This window comes from Pongo abelii, chromosome 2, assembly GCF_028885655.2.
Source record: "Pongo abelii isolate AG06213 chromosome 2, NHGRI_mPonAbe1-v2.0_pri, whole genome shotgun sequence".
Lineage (NCBI taxonomy): Eukaryota > Metazoa > Chordata > Mammalia > Primates > Hominidae > Pongo > Pongo abelii.
This window is the reverse complement of record NC_085928.1, coordinates 180,958,521-180,975,148: the sequence shown is the minus strand read 5'-3', so window position 1 is coordinate 180,975,148 and position 16,628 is coordinate 180,958,521. Positions and strand designations below refer to the sequence as shown.

Here is a 16,628-nt window from a genome sequence, read left to right as displayed (position 1 = left end):
AAAATGATTAACCCACAGACATTAAAGACACACAAACTCATAATAGAAAGATGCCCTGCAGAGCACCGTGGTCATTTCGGCATATTTGATTGAAAAATTGTTAGAGGCTGGGTGCGGTGGCTCATGCCTGTAATCCTAGCACTTTGGGAGGCCGAGGCAGGCGGATCACGAGGTCAGGAGTTCAAAAAATGGTTAGAGACAGAGAATCTTAATAGATTTAATTTAAACTGAGATGACTCAAGTATTGCAAACAAAAATTTTCTGCATGCAGCAGCACCATTCATTTTAGATTGAACCGCCCTATGATTACTTAATTAGGACAGTGTTTGCTGAAACACTGCCATAGATACACGTGTCAAAGGAATTTGCCACAGATTGTCAAACCTCCATGACATAATGGTACAAATCCAGGGGACTGACCACTCAGTAAGTGGCCCCTAGCTCCTTTAATGAAAACTGCCTTTATTGCCAAATATCATAAGCTCCAGGACAAAAAAAAAAAAAAAGAAATAGTAGAGGTCGCCTGGCTAGTCACCCCAGAGGGTCACAGGACCCCATATTAATTTTTGGAGAGGACGCTAAATTAAGAACAAAGAATCATGGAAACAGAGCAGAAAAATTTTAATAACAGCTGATATTTACAGGTAATTACTATGTGCTGGGCTTTGTCCTAAGCAATATATCCCCACTATCATGTTCAATCCTCACAGCAATCCCATGAATCAGATGCTATCCTCATTTTGCAAGTGAGGACACTTAGAGATTATTTAGTTTGTTTTACAGATAAAGAGCAGAGTGGTTCCCATAATCAAATAGCCCAACCCTTGCAGAGGGAGGACCAAACCAGGTCTCTTGACCCTGGTCTAGTGCTCCAAACTCTTGTGAATATGAACTCCATTTTTAAAAGATACTTTGGGTTCAGAAGAGATATAAAACCATTCCAAGAAGGGTACACTTCTTCCTTTCCAAAGCCATAGTCCACAAGGTAAGGGAGGTCAACCAGAATCATCTGACCTGGAAGAAGGGGTAACACAGCTGTCTTTTTCTCATGCTGTCTCTTAAACAAGCAAGGGTGCTGGGAAAGGGTATTCAGACACCTGAGCTTGGACTGAGGAATTGGACATCACTTGTATACAGACTTCATGGCATACTGAGAAGAGCAAACTAACAGGAAGCTTCTTGTGAAGTAATGAAATAAAAATCTCATCATAACAGAAACCAGGGAAACAAGTCTAGAAAGTTCAAAGAGAATGGTAAATTGGAAACATACTCACCAAACCAAAAACAGAGATGACCTCGAGGATGCATCTTGTCAAGGGGGCAACAGAGGTTCATTTTAGTTTTATCTGTACTTTGTAAAATTTTCCCGGTGAGAATGGCCTCATGTATTTGTGTTTAATTTGCTATTAAAATGAAGTAAATATTTTGGAAAGGAGAAGTAAATAAAAGGTAGGAACAGCACCTACTCATATATAAGCTATTAGGTAGTTTTCCATCTGGTACCTGTAGCCCCACAGTGGGTCAGTGGAAAGTTGGAGTCACCACCCCTTTCCATGACAGTCACAGAGACCAGGGCTGCTTCCTTTGCCCTGCACCTGGTGGCCAGAGGTCTGCCTTTGGGATGTGCTCAAGAGGGCCCACAGAATCTATAGTCAACAATAATGTAGTGTACACTGAAAAATTTGTTAAGAGGATTGATCTCCTGTTAAGTGTTCTTACCACAATTTTTTTAAAAGAACATGATAAAATGCCAGCAGCTCTGAAATGGCACTAATCAAATAGTAATTTCTGTTTCAGAAGTTGGTCATTTATTTTGCCAGTCTTTTCTTACGTTCAAATTAGATGAAGTTTAATATACTGTAAAATTCAATGTATTCTGTCCTTTTCAATAAATATGGCATGTGTGAAAATAACTAGAACCTTTAAAATGTTAAGCAATCTATTTTTTGTGTGTTTCTTATGTAAGTTATGGCCCAAGAGTTTAAACACAGGAATAGCAAACCTTTATTAAGCTGTGGCCCTTAATAAAGGCCACATTAATTGCTACATTAATTTTCTTCTATTAACTGTAATTGAGAGGAAAGCAAATTTTCCCCAATGAGTGTTGTAATTTGTGACTTAATTTTCAGTAAAGCTACATTGAGACCATGGGGGAGAAAAAATTTTCTTGCTTCTCTTCCCATGTAATATGCCCTCTTTATATAGAACATTATAAGATTTAATTTCTTAATTTGGATTTGCATAATTTACCAGATCAGGCTTAGGTTTGTGTCTTCTGTGTATAAGTATATATGCATTCATTCAGCAAGCCAGCCAGCCAGCCAGCCAGCATAAGACTCAGAAAATACTTTTATATCCAGAGATGCATGTTGTTCCTTAAAGAAGAGTCAAGTCTTTTTATTTCCTTATTTTTCCCTTGCTGTAATCATCACTTCTCTTTATATTCTGTCTTTGCATTCTGCATCTATTATTGTATTATTCACATATTACAGCTCCTGGATTTCTCATTTTTTAAATGTTTTCACTTGTTTCTTTTTATTTTGTCTATAAGATATAACCTCCCATTTAAGCCTTCAAAACATTAATAATTATTTAATTTTTATTAAAGTAGATTTACATACATTAAAATCACCAGATTGCTTTTAAAAAGGGAGAAAGAGAGATCTCAGGGGCCTCTTGTGTAAATCGGGTTTAGTCACCTTCTATTGTCTGAGTCTGTCCAGGTGACCACTAAGATAGCCAGAAGAATCCATGAATTCCTTACTAATCCACCTACATAATTCCACTGAATTGACTCAATTCTAGGTAAGTTTAAAATGAGGTGGGGCAGGGGGTAAGAAATAAAGGAAATAGGCCTATTTATTGGCTGCCACAGACAGAATTGGTATCAACAACCAGCCCCATGTTCTCCCCTCTTAGTTCCAGCACAGGACACTCTTTCTAAGGTTCTAGCAGGCTCCCCACTGCATGAATGTGGCTAGAGATACAGATCATGATGCTCTTGGACCACAACTTGACCTCCCTGGACCCCTACCAAGGTTCGCTGCTGGGGGAACTCCAAGAGGTCAGTATGAGTCCCAGAGTGTCACCTAAACGAAACAATATGCCAGCATCAGCAGGCTCTCCCAGAGACCCAACCTCCATTCTCTCTCCCTTTCCACCCAGTGCCCCACCCAACTCACATTCACGCTATTGTCAGACAAGTTTTCTTCTCTTTACCAAATCCTATCCCTCAAGTCTACACATCAAAGCTCAGGCTTTAGTTGTTATTGGCTTATTTATCCCTAAGATCTACTCTAAGAAACAAGGATCTAATTGGCTGGGTCCAGTGGCTCACACCTGTAATCCCAGAACTTTGGGAGGCCGAGGTGGGCAGATCATGAGGTCAGGAGATTGAGACCATCGGTAAAACCCCATCTCTACTAAAAATATAAAAAATTAGCCAGGCATGGTGGCACATGCCTGTAGTCCTAGCTGCTCGGGAGGCTGAGGCAGGAGAATCACTTGAACCTGGGAAGTGGAGATTGCAGTGAGCCCAGAGTGTGCCACTGTACTCCAGCCTGGCTAACAGAGCAAGACTCCATCTCAAAAAAAAAAAAAAAAAAAAAAGAAAGAAAGAAAGAAAAAAGAAAATAAATAAGGATCTAATTATTATTGGCCCAACTGGCTTACATTGCTTAGACTTACAAAGTTTAATTAAGGCTTGCATTTGAAACATTTTGTGGCCACTAATTTATCTTTATTTATTCAAAGCAGTGTCTTCTAAAACTATATCATCTCAAGTGCACCACTTTAATGCATTCAATAAAGTCCTCATTTTATCTTTCCTCATGGAAAGATATCATAGGAATTCTTAGTGTATGAGTAGCTACATACAACAGGTAAATTTCTGTTTGGATTGTGCGTGAGACTGGGAAAAGAAGATCTGGTGGAAAACATGTTCATGATTTTGTAGTTTAAACAACTATTTCCACCTGTAATGGTCAAGAATCCAGTTATTAATTGTTTGGTAATTCCGATAACAACAGCATATAAATGCAGAGAGAGCCAAACATTCACTGTGGTGTGGATCACATGAAGGATAATCTTTATAATTGGCTTCCAGACAGTAACAAAGATAGTGATATATAGCAGAAAGATCTAAAGTCACACATGTGGGCTTATATGGAACTTTGACACTATCTAATCATGTGACATTGAACAAATCACTAAACTGTTTTGAATACCAGCTTCCTCACCTACAAAATGAGAATAATAATACCTATTTCAGAGTATACTGTGAGAATCCCATGAGATAGCATTTATAAGTGTGAAAGTCTATAGAATTATTAGTGTTAAGAGAATCATCATTAACACAACAATACATGAAAAACCATGGTTCTAGTAATTTGTTTCAGTGCAACTACACTGAATCTGAAAGACTTGGACTTTCAGGAATCTTTTACTGCATGTGGGAATACCCAAGTGAATGTGGATGGGAGAATCAAGATATTTGTATTTCACATCTCTTTTTCTTAATTGCCTGCTTAAAAGCTTCCTACTTTTGTTTGAAATAAGCCTACAGGCTCCCTTAAAAATAAATCCACATCTGCCAGGCCCGGTGGCTCATGCCTATAATCCCAGCACTTTGGGAGGCTGAGACTGAAGGATCACTTAAACCCAGGAGTTCATGACCAGCCTTGGCAACCTGGCAAGATCCATTCTCTACAAAAAAAAAAAAAAAAAAAAAAAAAAAGGTGTTTCATTGCCCAGGTGTGGTGGTGTGAGCCTGTAGTCCCAGCTACTTGGGAGGCTGAGGTGGGAGGATTACTTGAGCATAGGAGTTCAAGGCTGCAGTGAGCCATGATTGTGCCATTGCACTCCAGCCTGGCTGTCAATCAGTCAATAATAAATAAATAAACACACATCCCCCAAATTAGCAATAAAGCAAGAGTCCCCACATGAGGTGAGGTGGCTAGAACTACAGCACTAACTCAAGTCTCCCAAAATTCACCATCCTGACACTGGACCCTCAGCTTCTCCCTTTAGCCCTGTGGTGTGGGCGTTGAGTCATCTCTCAGTTCCCCCTGGAAGCTTTTCTAGAGGAATAGGGATAACAGAAGGAATACACACTTAGTGAATAACATGGACTAGAAAATCTAGATTATAAGGTATGAATAGTTTCTAGAATCTATAGCGCTAGAGCCATCCTTGGAGGATTCCAGGGAAAGAGAACATGCTCAGATAATTCCTGCCTTTAAACACCCATCCCCCTCAGATTTTCTCCTTCTTTTTGTCTTAGGTTCACCTGTTCTGGGAGAACCCAAAATAATCAACTCACCATTCACTTATGGCTTTCATTTGCTCTGGCAACACAAATCTCCTGGTCTTGGATGGTAAAACCATCTAGATTGGGTACCAACTGCACCACCTCAGAAGGAGGGAGCAGCAGCCTCTCCAGTTTGTCACAAAGCCAACATCTCTCTCTTACTCTGTGAGGCGGAGGCCAAGTGTCAGCTGCCTTTCATCACCATATGCGTGCTGCTGTTTTACCCATAGTAAAGAAGAAAATGAGATGGAATGTTTCCAACAAAATTAGGAAAACAAAAGATAGACCAAGAAGAGCCTTGCATTTTAAGAACAAAAACATATTTCTTTGAAAAAGCAAAGAGTAGGTGTAGTCGTTTAATAAACAAAGTATATCTGTGTTGAAAGAATATAGTGTGTAGCCATTTTAATCCTTTACATTACCTGCCTGGCCTTGTAAAGCAATTAAGTTTGCCAACATTTTTGGAAAGTTCTATGAGCACAGGGGTTGTGTCTATTTCCTTCCCAGTTGTCACTAGAGCCTATAAGAACTGGTACCTAGGAAGTGTTCAATAAATATTTGTGGCTGCTATGGTTGCCGTTAACTGCTCCAATATATTTCTGTCAATTTCCCATTTCATCTCCCATAGGTTGTCATTTGGGAAAATTTGAGGGGCTCTCAGCATAGGCTCTAAAACATGGATCCCCATTCCTATTAAATGTAAATTCCTGAAAGACAGGAATCTTACGTGATTGGTTCACTGTTATGGCTAGTCCTGGCACATAAAAGATAATCTATAAATATTTGTTGAAGGGCTGAATGGATAATCGCAGCTTCGCCACTGATTAGCCATAGAACTTTGGGACAGATCCTTAAATGTTGTCCCATGGCCTTCTCTGGGAAATAAGAGTACTATCTTACTCATACAGTGTTATGGGGATAAAATGAAAATGCGTGTGAAGTTCTGAAGTATGATAGGTGCTCAACAGTTTAGAAAGAGGTGGTAGGAATTTGGGTGTTGCTTACTTTCCAACTCCTGGCTCATTGGTGAAGCTGCCACTGGCCTTGCTGGCTGTTTGTCTAAGTGTTGAAGATAACATCAGAATCTTTCACCGTTGGACAAATGCTATAGTGGGAGGATGCTGAGGTCCTATAGGCTCTTCCAAGGTTTGAAGTTGCTCATCAGTAACCCCTCAGTGGGAAGTCTGTACTAATTAATTAAATCTTCTTTCCCTTCTCTCACAGTAGGCAAGAGATTGTGTTTTAACTGCTTCCTGAGACAAATTCTGTCATTGATTAAAAAGGAAATAAATACTGTAGTTTCCAATATTTTGACCAGGGTCAGGGAATTCCTGAACCATCTTTTCTTCAGATCCATTTGCTTTTCCAGTGTTCTTATTGAAAACTTTTAAAATGAAGGTGCCCTTTAACGAAACGTAGCCTACATTTAGTACTAATAATAACAGCAGCAAATACTTATTACAGGCCTGGCACTGTTTCAAGCATTCAAAACACTTTACATGTACTAACTCATTTAACCCTTACCATCCTATGAAGGAGGCACTGTTAGGTGCCCTGTTTTACAGATAAGGAAACTCTTATCGGAGAGATTTTTAATTAGCTAAACATGATGGAACTGGGATTGAAACCCAGACAAACTACTCCATTATAAAATATAAAGGGATTCTGGCAAATTTTGTATATTGCATAACTATGAATTAACCAACAAATGTAATACTCCCAGGAAACCCCTGAAGTAAATAAGTCAGTCTTTTATGAGCACCTCTGTGTGTACCAGTAAGATCACAGGGGCTAAGAACACAACAGTGAGCATAATAGATAGAGACTATTCTTCAAAGAACTTATATTGTACTGGGGGTGGGGAGAACAAAAATAAACATGTAAACAAATAAGATGATCTCAGATATTAATAAATGCAATGAAAAAGTCACAGTAGGGTAATTATGATAGAAGTGACTGGAGAAAGGGTGCTGTCTTAAGCTAGCGTGGTCATAGAGGCCTCTCTAAAGGGCAAATATCTGAATTAAGACCTAAATTACGACAATGAGGCATTCATCCTGGAAGAGTGTTCCAGACAGAGGGGAGCTAACTTGGTATGCAAAAGCAATGGGGAGTCTGCAGCAAGATGAACAAAGGTGAAGGTAGAAGGAGATATTAGAAAAGTAAGCAAGGAATCAAATCGCTCAGGGCTTGTAAAGTTAGGCATTTTGATTTATTCTCATTTATATAAAAAGCAAAGAACTGTAAAGCAGGGAAGTGTTTCCTAATTTACTTTTTTCAACATCCTCTGACAGTTATGAGGAAAATAAACTGAAGGGAAGAGTTGAGACAGGAGAGGAGTTAGAAGATTATTGCGATACTCAAGGCTTTTGAACTCAGGTGATGGTAAGATGTGGTCAGATTCAGGGTATATCTGGAAGGTACAGTGAACAGAACTTTTCTGAAGGTATAGTGGATTGGCTGTAGTACCTGATTTGGAATAATTGTTGGTGCCATTTAACAAACTAGAAAAAGCTTGTGAGGAAGCAGTTTCAGGATAGAAAATGCAGGGAGCAAGAGTTCTGTTTATTTATGATGAAATTGTGATTGTACCTACTAGACATTCAAGTAAAAATGTTCAGTAGGCAGCTGGTATCTAATCATCTAGCACTGGCAGGGAGATTGGTATAGAGCTCACAATTATCTACTTCCTTAGCCCATTGTCTTTCCCCTACATATTACTGCTGCGTATGATGTACGAAAAACCAGAGAATAAAAAACAACATCTCAATTCTTGTATGAAGAAGTTGCACCAAGAAAAGTTATATTCAATGCCATAAAGGTTTTTTGTTTGTTTTACCTTAGTTTGGTTTGATTTGGTCTTTTGTTTGTTCATGTTTGATTTGTAATTAATTAGGTTTCTTTCCCTAAAAGGCTTTTAAAGGTGGATCAAGGCTTCCACTCCTGGGAAGATGCAGTAGATATATTTTTCCCTATTTTTTCTTCTAACTACAACTAAAAACCTTGGATGTTAATATAAAATAAATACAAGAAGGCTATGAAAGATGGAGAGTAGAAGTCTGACTAGACTCTCAAGACCTGAGGAACAGTGGTGAGTTCCCTGGGTTTCCTTTTTGCCTTATATATCCTAGGCTTTGAATTGAAGAATCCAGCAACCCAGAAATACTAATAGGGCATAGACAAAAAAGTCCCCCCAAAACCTGCTCTCTCTAGCCAAAGGACAGGGAAAGGGAAAATTTAGCAAGGCTGAAAACTTCTAGCCATAACTGCTTTATTCCACCCAATCACCAAAGAAAATATGGTGGTTCTTCCCCCACCTATGAAAGACCAATTAAGGAGCCTAAACTTCCACCCTCATGAGGCTGTAGCAAGGAGCCCCAATATCTCTGCCAGGGTGGTGTCCAACAAGGGAGCCAGAACTTTCATCCTCACTCTGATGAGGCTCCCCTCCGATGATATCAGTGGAAACATTGTGGGGAGCCTGGGCTTCTACTCCCACCAGAAGTAACAAAGCACCCCTATGTCTCCCTCAAGAATGCTATCAGAGAAGGCCTAGTGGAGAGTCAGGAATTTCACCATTGTCCATCAGTACTCAGGCTATCCCCATCACAGTATCAGTGGAGGCCACGTGGGGAGCTGGAAGTCCCACCCTTGCCCAGCATTAATGAGGAACTTTCCCCTACCCTGGGTGTCAATGGAGGCTGAATGGACAACCTGGACTTCTAACTTCACCTGGCAATAACAGACAAGTCCGCAATCATAGTTGTAGACTTCAACACCCTTATCTCAACAAGTGATAGAGCAATTAGAACAAAGAACTAAAAGAAATACAAAATATTATCAATTAATGGGCTCTAATCATCATTGATAGAACAGTCTACCCAACAAAAGCAGAATACATATTCTTTTCAGGTGCTCAGAGAGCATGAAGAACACTGAGGTAGAAATGAAACACTGACTCCAGGTGGGCCTTGAGAGAGCAAAGGGTGGCAAGGTCTCCTGGCAAGCTTCAGCAAGAGCCATTGCTCTATATATTGTATATATGATCTATACACAAAGATAAATCATATCCTGGGACATAAAACAAACCTCAACAAATTTAAAAGAATTGAAGTCATACAGAGTGCTCTGACTACAATGGAATCAAACTAGAAATCAACAACTAGAAAATCTCCAAACACTTGAAAATGAAACAACACACTTCTAAAATAATCCATGGGCCAGAAGAAGTCTCAAGGAAAATTTAAAAATACAGTAAACTGAATTAAAATTGAAATATAACATGTCAAAATGTGTGAAGCAGTGCTAAGTGGGAAAATTATAGCACCAAATGCATACACTAGAAAAGAGGAAAAGTCTCTATCACTTACTTAAGCTCCTATCTCAAGAACCTAGAAAAAGAGGTACAAAATAAACCTAAGCAAGCAGAAGGAACTAATAAAGACAAAAGCAAAAATCAATGACATTGAAAATAGAAAAACAATAGAGAAAATCAATGAAACAAAGAGCTAGTTCTTTGGAAAAAAATTAATAAATTTACAAACTTCTAGAAAGACTGACAAAAAAAGAGAGAAGACACAAATTACCAGTATCAGGAATATAACAAAATATATCGCTACAGACCCTGCAGACATCAAAAGAATGATAACAGAATACTAGGAACAACCCTATATATAAGTTTGACAACATACACAAAATGCACCACTTCTCCTTTAAAAACAAAATACTGCAACTCATCCAATAGGAAATACTCTATTAGTCTTCTAACTATTAAAGAAAGTGAACCTGTAATTTAAAATCCACCAAAAAGAAATCTCCAGACTCAGATTGTTTCACTAGAGAATCCTACCAAACATCAATTTTATACAACCTCAAAAAATTAAAGAGAAGGGATGACTCCCAAATTCATTTTATGAAGCTAATATTACCCTGATGCCAAACCAGACAGTTCTAAAAGAGAAAACTATATAATATACCTCATGAATATGGTTGTAAAAATTCTTAACAAAATATTAGCAAATAGAAGTCAGCAATATATTAAAAGTATATATCATGAGCAAGTAGATCTTATTTCAGAGAAACAAGTCTGATTCAATATTTTAAAATTGATCAATGTAATTCACCATATCAACAGGTTAAAGAAGAAAAATCATGATCGTATCAGTTGATGTGGAAAAAGCATTTAACAAAGTTCAAGTCTCATTCATGGTTTGTAAAAAACTCTTAGAAAAAAAAAATAGAGAAAAACCCTAAACTTGATAAAGAATATCTATAAAAAACCTACAACTAACATTATACATAATTGTGAAAGACTAAATGCTTTCCCCTAAGACTGGGAACAAGGCAAGAATGTCCACTGTCATCGTCTGTACTCAACCTAAGTGCTAAATGTTGTAGTCAATATTACAAGGCAAGAAAAGGACATAAAAATCATATAGAACAGAAAGGACAAATAAAACTCTCCCTATTTTTGGATGACATGATTGTCTACATAAAAAATCCCAAGGAATCTACCAAAAACTTGTAGAACTAATAAGTGAGTTCAGCAAGGTTTCAGGGTATACAATGAACACATAAAAATGATTTTTACTTCTATGTTCTAGCAGTGACTATGTGGACACCAAAATTAAAAACACAAAATCATTGAGAAAAATAAGAGTTAAGTGTAAACCTAACAAAACATGTACAAGATTTGGTATGTTGAAAATTTAAAAAACGATCAAAAAAATCAAAGGAGTGGGGCTCAGTGGTTCACCTGTAATCCCAATACTTTGGCAGGTTAAGGCAGGCTGATCACTTGAGCTCACGAGTTCAAAACTAGCCTGGGCAACATGGCAAAACCACGTGTTTCGACAAAAGAATACAAAAATTATCCAGGTGTGGTAATGAGAACTTGTGGTCCCAGCTACTCGGAAGGCTGAGGTGGGAGGATGGCTTGAGCCTGGGAGACAAGAGGCTGCAGTGAGCCCAGATCATGCTACTGCACTCCAGCCTTAAGACAGAACAAGACCCTGTCACAAAAGTGAAACAAAAACAGGAAAAAGGAAAGGAAAGGGAAAAGAAATCAAAGATCTAAATAAATGAAGAGTATGTTCATGGTTTGGAAGACTCAACACAGTAAAGATGTCAATTCTCCCCAAATTGATATACAGGTTTAATGCAATTCGTATCAAAATCCCAGCAAGACATTTTGTAGATATATACAAGTTTATTCTAAAATTTATATATAAAGGTAAAAAAAAGTTTTTCAGAAAAAAAGGAATAAAGTGAGAGAAATCAGCCTACCAGATTTCAAGACTTATTATATATAGCTACGATAATTCTCTTGGTATTGGCAGAGGGATAGACACATAGATCAATGGAACAGAAAAGAGAAGCCAGAAATAGACTCACATAAATAATGCCTAGCTGATTTTAGCAAAAGTACAAAAGCAATTCAATGGAGGAAAGAGAACCTGTTCAACAAATGGTGCTGCAGCAACTGGACATCCACAGGCAAAAAGTGTACCTCAACCCAGTTCTCATACCTCGTATTTTAAAGAACTCAAAATGAATCATAGACTTACATATAAAATATAAAACTATAATAGGCTGGGCGCGGTGGCTCATGCCTATAATCCCAGCATTTTGGGAGGCCGAAGCAGCCAGATCATGAGGTCAGGAGTTCGAGACCAGCCTGGTCAACATAGTGAAACCCCATCTCTATCAAAAATACAAAAAAAAAAAAAAAAAAAGCCAGGCGGGGTGACAGCTGCCTGTAATCCCAATTACTTGGAAGGCTGAGGCAGGGAGAATCGCTTGAACCTGGAGGGCGGAGGTTGGGTTGCAGTGAACCGAGATCGTGCCACTGCACTCCAGCATGGGTGACAGAGCAAGACCCAGTCAAAAAAAAAAAGAGAAAGAGAAACATAATACAGGAGAAAATCTTCATAAACTAGGGCCAGGCAAAAGGTTCTTAAATCTGATACCAAAAGCAAAATCCATAAAAAGAAAAATTTATAAATTGGACTTCATCAAAATTAAAATTGTTTACATGGTGAAAGATCCTGCTAAAAGGAGGAAAAGACAAGCTATGGAGTGAAAGAAAATACTTGCCAACCACATATCCAACAAAAAACTAGTATCTAAAATACATAAAGAACTGTTAAAACTAAAAAATAAACAAACACACACACACACACAAATCCCAAACAACAAAAAATTCAATTCACAAATAATCAAAAGACATTTCACCACAGAGAAAATACAGATGTCAAATCAGCAAATAAAAATATGTCCAACATCACTGGCCATTAAAGAAATGCAAATTAAAACCACAATGAGATATCACTACATACATTTCAGAATGGCTAAAATAAAAAATAATGAAAATCAAATGTTGGCTGGTCATGGCAGCATACACCTGTAATCCCAGCCAGAAAAACTGAATCATTCATTTATTGCTGGTGGAAAAATGGGACAGCTATTCTAGAAAACAGTATGGCAGTTTCTTAAAAAACTCAACATGCAACTACCATATAACCCAACAATTGCATTCATCCCAAAGAAAAGATTTACATACACACACACAGTTTTTTATACAAATACTTACAGTAGCTTTATTTCTAATAGGAAAAAAATAGAAACAACCCAGATGTCCAGATGTCCTTCAAAGGTAAAAGGATAAACTGTGATCTATCCACACCACTGAATATTACTTGGCAATAAAAAGGAACAAGCTAATGATATGCACAACAAGTTGGATGCATCTTGAAGGAATTTCACTGAGTGAAAACAGCCAATCTCGAAGGTTATATACTGTGATCGTTAATTTTATGTGTCAACTTGACTGAACCATACTGTCCAGATATTTGGTCAAACATTATTCTGGATGTTTCTGTAAAGATGTTTTTAGATAATATTTACATTTAAGCCAGTGAATTTTGAGTAAATCAGATTATTAATATGAGTGGGCCTCATCCAATCCATTGAAATAATAGAATAAAAGGATGACATCCCTGAGCAAGAAGGAATTTTCTAGCAGACTGCCTCTGGACTTTGTGTGCAACATCTGCTCTTCCTGGTTTTCCAGCAGACTGCCTTCGGACTCAAATGCAAGTCTCTCTTGAGTCTCCAGCCTACCAGCCTCTCCCATCAGATATTGAACTCACAAGCCTCCATAACTATGTGAGCAATTCCTTAAAATAAGTCTCTCCCTATATACACACATTATATTGCTTCTATTTCTCTGGAGAACTCTAACACATATACTATATGATTCTATAATATTCTTGAAATGACAGAATTATAAACATGTAATAGATGTGTGATTGCCAAGATTTAAGAATGAGTAAGGGTAAGAGGGATTCGGTGGGGCTATAAATGGGCAACATGAGGTATCCTCGTGGTGATAGGAATGTTCTGTAACTTGACTATTGAGGTTAATATCCTCGTTGTGATATTGTATTATAGTCTTGTAAGATGTTACTACTGGAGAAAATTGGGTAAAGGATACATGGGCTGTGTTATTTCTTAGAACTGCATGTGAATCTACAATTATCTCAAAAACTCTGGTTTTTGTTTTTGTCGTTGTTGTTGTTTTTTTTGAGACAGGGTCTCACTCTATTGCCTAGGCTAGAGTGCAGTGACACAATCATAGCTCACTGTAACGTCAAAATCCTGGGCCTAAGTGATCCTCTCACCTCAGCCTCCCAAGTAGCTGGGACTACAGGTGTGCACCACCATGCCCAGATAATTTTTTTAAAAAATTTTCTTAAAGAGACAGGGTCTCACTATGTTTCCTCAGGCTGGTCTTGAACTCCTGGCTTCAAGCAATCCTCTCACCTTGGCCTCCCAAACTGCTGGGATTATAGGCACTGGGATTATAGGCATGAGCCACTATGCCTGACAAAAAGTTTAAGTTTTTAAAGTAAAACAGAATATATCTGTTTTGATTATTTTATAGTGGCCTTCTCTGAAGTCTGAAAGATAAACTTGGATTGCCACTCAGATGATTAAACAATTCTGCACCCATACTATTAAACAGCATCATCACAGTCATCCCAGTTTAACAAGTAAGAAAACTATCAGCTGGGAGTAGTGGCTCACGCCTGTAATCCTAGCACTTTGGGAGGCCAAGGAGGGTGGACTGCCTGAGCTCAGGAGTTCAAGACCAGCCTGGGCAACACAGTGAAACCCCGTCTCTACTAAAATACAAAAAAATTAGCTGGGCATGGCAGTATGCACCTGTAATCCCAGCTACTCGGGAGGCTGAGGCAGGAGAATTGCTAGAACCTGGGAGGCAGAGTTTTTTCATGAGAACATAAAAAACTCTGTGTGAGAGCCCAGATTGCACCACTGCACTCCAGCATGAGTAACAAAGCAAGACTCCATCTCTAAGAAAAAGAAAAGAAAAAAAAAAAAAAGAAAAAAAACTACCTATCATCCTGAGTTCTCTCTTTCCATCCTCTCCCAAAAGCAATTATCAGCAAGTCCTATCACTTTACACACCAAAATATATCTTGAATGTGGACTTCTCTTTCTCTGCTACCACTATTAGCCTTGGTGGTCAATAGCAAGCATGAAATGTTGCAATTGTACCTCTCCTCTTCCACAAATGCTCCCATCCAATCCACCCCTCACTCAATGGCATGAGTAATCTTAAGACATATATTGGATCATACCACTCCCATTCTTAGTTCTCTCTGGTGACTTCCCATTGCCCTTCACTTGAATCCCAACTTATTCCTATAGCCTACAAGGCCTTGATCTCAACCAAAAAGGCACCCCTACAGAGAACACTTTTCTGAGCACCTTTTCTAAAATGGGTGCCCCCGTTCTCTTCCCCAGCACTCTTTTAGTTTCTTTCATACAATGTAAGCCCCACAAGAGGAGAGACTCTACTCTGCTTTGTTCACTGTTATAACCGGTGCTTAGCAAAATGTTCAGCAAATACTACGTTTACTGAATGTTAAATCAATAAATGTCCAAATCCCAGCCTGAGATAACCCTCCCCCCCGCAACACAAGAAAGCACGTGACAACCCTTTTGGACTTAATTTATTAAATAAGTACTTGTTGGGTGCCTGCTATGTACCAGGCACTGTTTTAGGCACTGGGGATAACAACAAGGTCTCCACATTCATGGAATTTAGCTTTGGCAGGAAAGTGGCAAACAATAATAGACAAGCAAATAATAAAATTTCAAGCATAAGCATTAAGAAGAAAATAAAGCAGAGTAACTGGCCCAGGGATGAGGTGGAGAAAGTAGGTGGTATCTATCTTAAGAAGCCTAGTTAGGGAATCCTCACTAAGCCATCATCTGAATGAAGAGAAGGAGCCAGCTACATACAAATCTAGGGAGAAGGGCTATAGGCAGAAGCTCATTGAGTACAAAGGTGCTGAGCATGGAACATATTAGACGAGTCTGAGGCCAGTGTGGCTGGGGAAGGGGAGAAGGTCTCAGAGCCACGCAGGGCCTATGTCAAGTCAACCTCTTGGGCTGTGGTGAGAAACGTTGGTTTCTTGCTAAGGGTGATTGGGAAGCCTTTGGAGACTTTTAAGCAGGAGTGTATTATGATCTAACTTTAAAAATATATCTTAACTACTGTGTCAAGAAGGTACTGCAGGGTAAGATGGGAGCAGGGAAGCCAGGTAGGAGGCTGTGAAGACATATGTGGAAGAGATGCAGACCACAGAGATATCTAGGGAGAGGGTGTGGAGAGGGCGAGAAGAGGATGTAAAGAGTTTGCCCTCTTTTTTGGCAAGCTACAATGGGGACAAATTTGGCTCAAAAATCTTAAAATACACTGACTGTCCTTCAGGGACTGGGACCTTCCGATATTCTCTTGTACTCCTGGCTTGGCCAAGTTTGACCTCATTTAATTTGTTCCCAGGAGATGCCTTTGCACTTAACCACACCTGACCCAACTGGAGAGGAATGCAGCATGCTGAAATAGCTGGTTTATCTCTCCACTCTCCCCTCCTCATTTATGGAAGAAGAAGAAAAAAAAAACTATTCTTATTTTACCGAAGGAAAGGATGACAATGAAAAAAAGGGGAGAGGGAGGGCGGACTCTTTTCAGTCCTGTCACCACCTAGAACTTCTGGCATCCACTAAGATTACATTATTCAGCGAAGTAATCCGAATGTGACCTAAAGGGTTTAAAAGTATGAAGCCTAAAGAACAACCACACAGAGCTGGTTTCGCCCTGCCCAGTGGAAATCTCCGGGTGATTGCAGGCAGTGGTGCACGTTATTGAATAGCGCCCACTCCAATGGCAAAGTGCGAAAAGCCTGACTTCACCACAGCCAGGAGTGCAACGACCTGCAGCTCCTCGGTG

At 38.9% G+C, this 16,628-nt stretch overlaps 1 protein-coding gene across 2 annotated transcripts in view; it reads right to left on the bottom strand.

Moving 5' to 3' along the window:
• The window catches only part of LOC129058725 (uncharacterized), a 40,615-nt gene that overhangs the window by 23,347 nt on the left and 640 nt on the right, over window positions 1–16,628 (bottom strand). Inside the window, exon 2 of one of the 2 annotated variants that reach the window (XR_008524049.2) lies at window positions 1,275–1,403. The exons of the other annotated variant lie outside the window; for it this stretch is intronic. The gene's annotated coding sequence lies outside the window, so the exon portion shown is untranslated. The remainder of the gene's footprint in view (window positions 1–1,274; window positions 1,404–16,628) is intronic. 2 annotated transcript variants of the gene reach the window in all.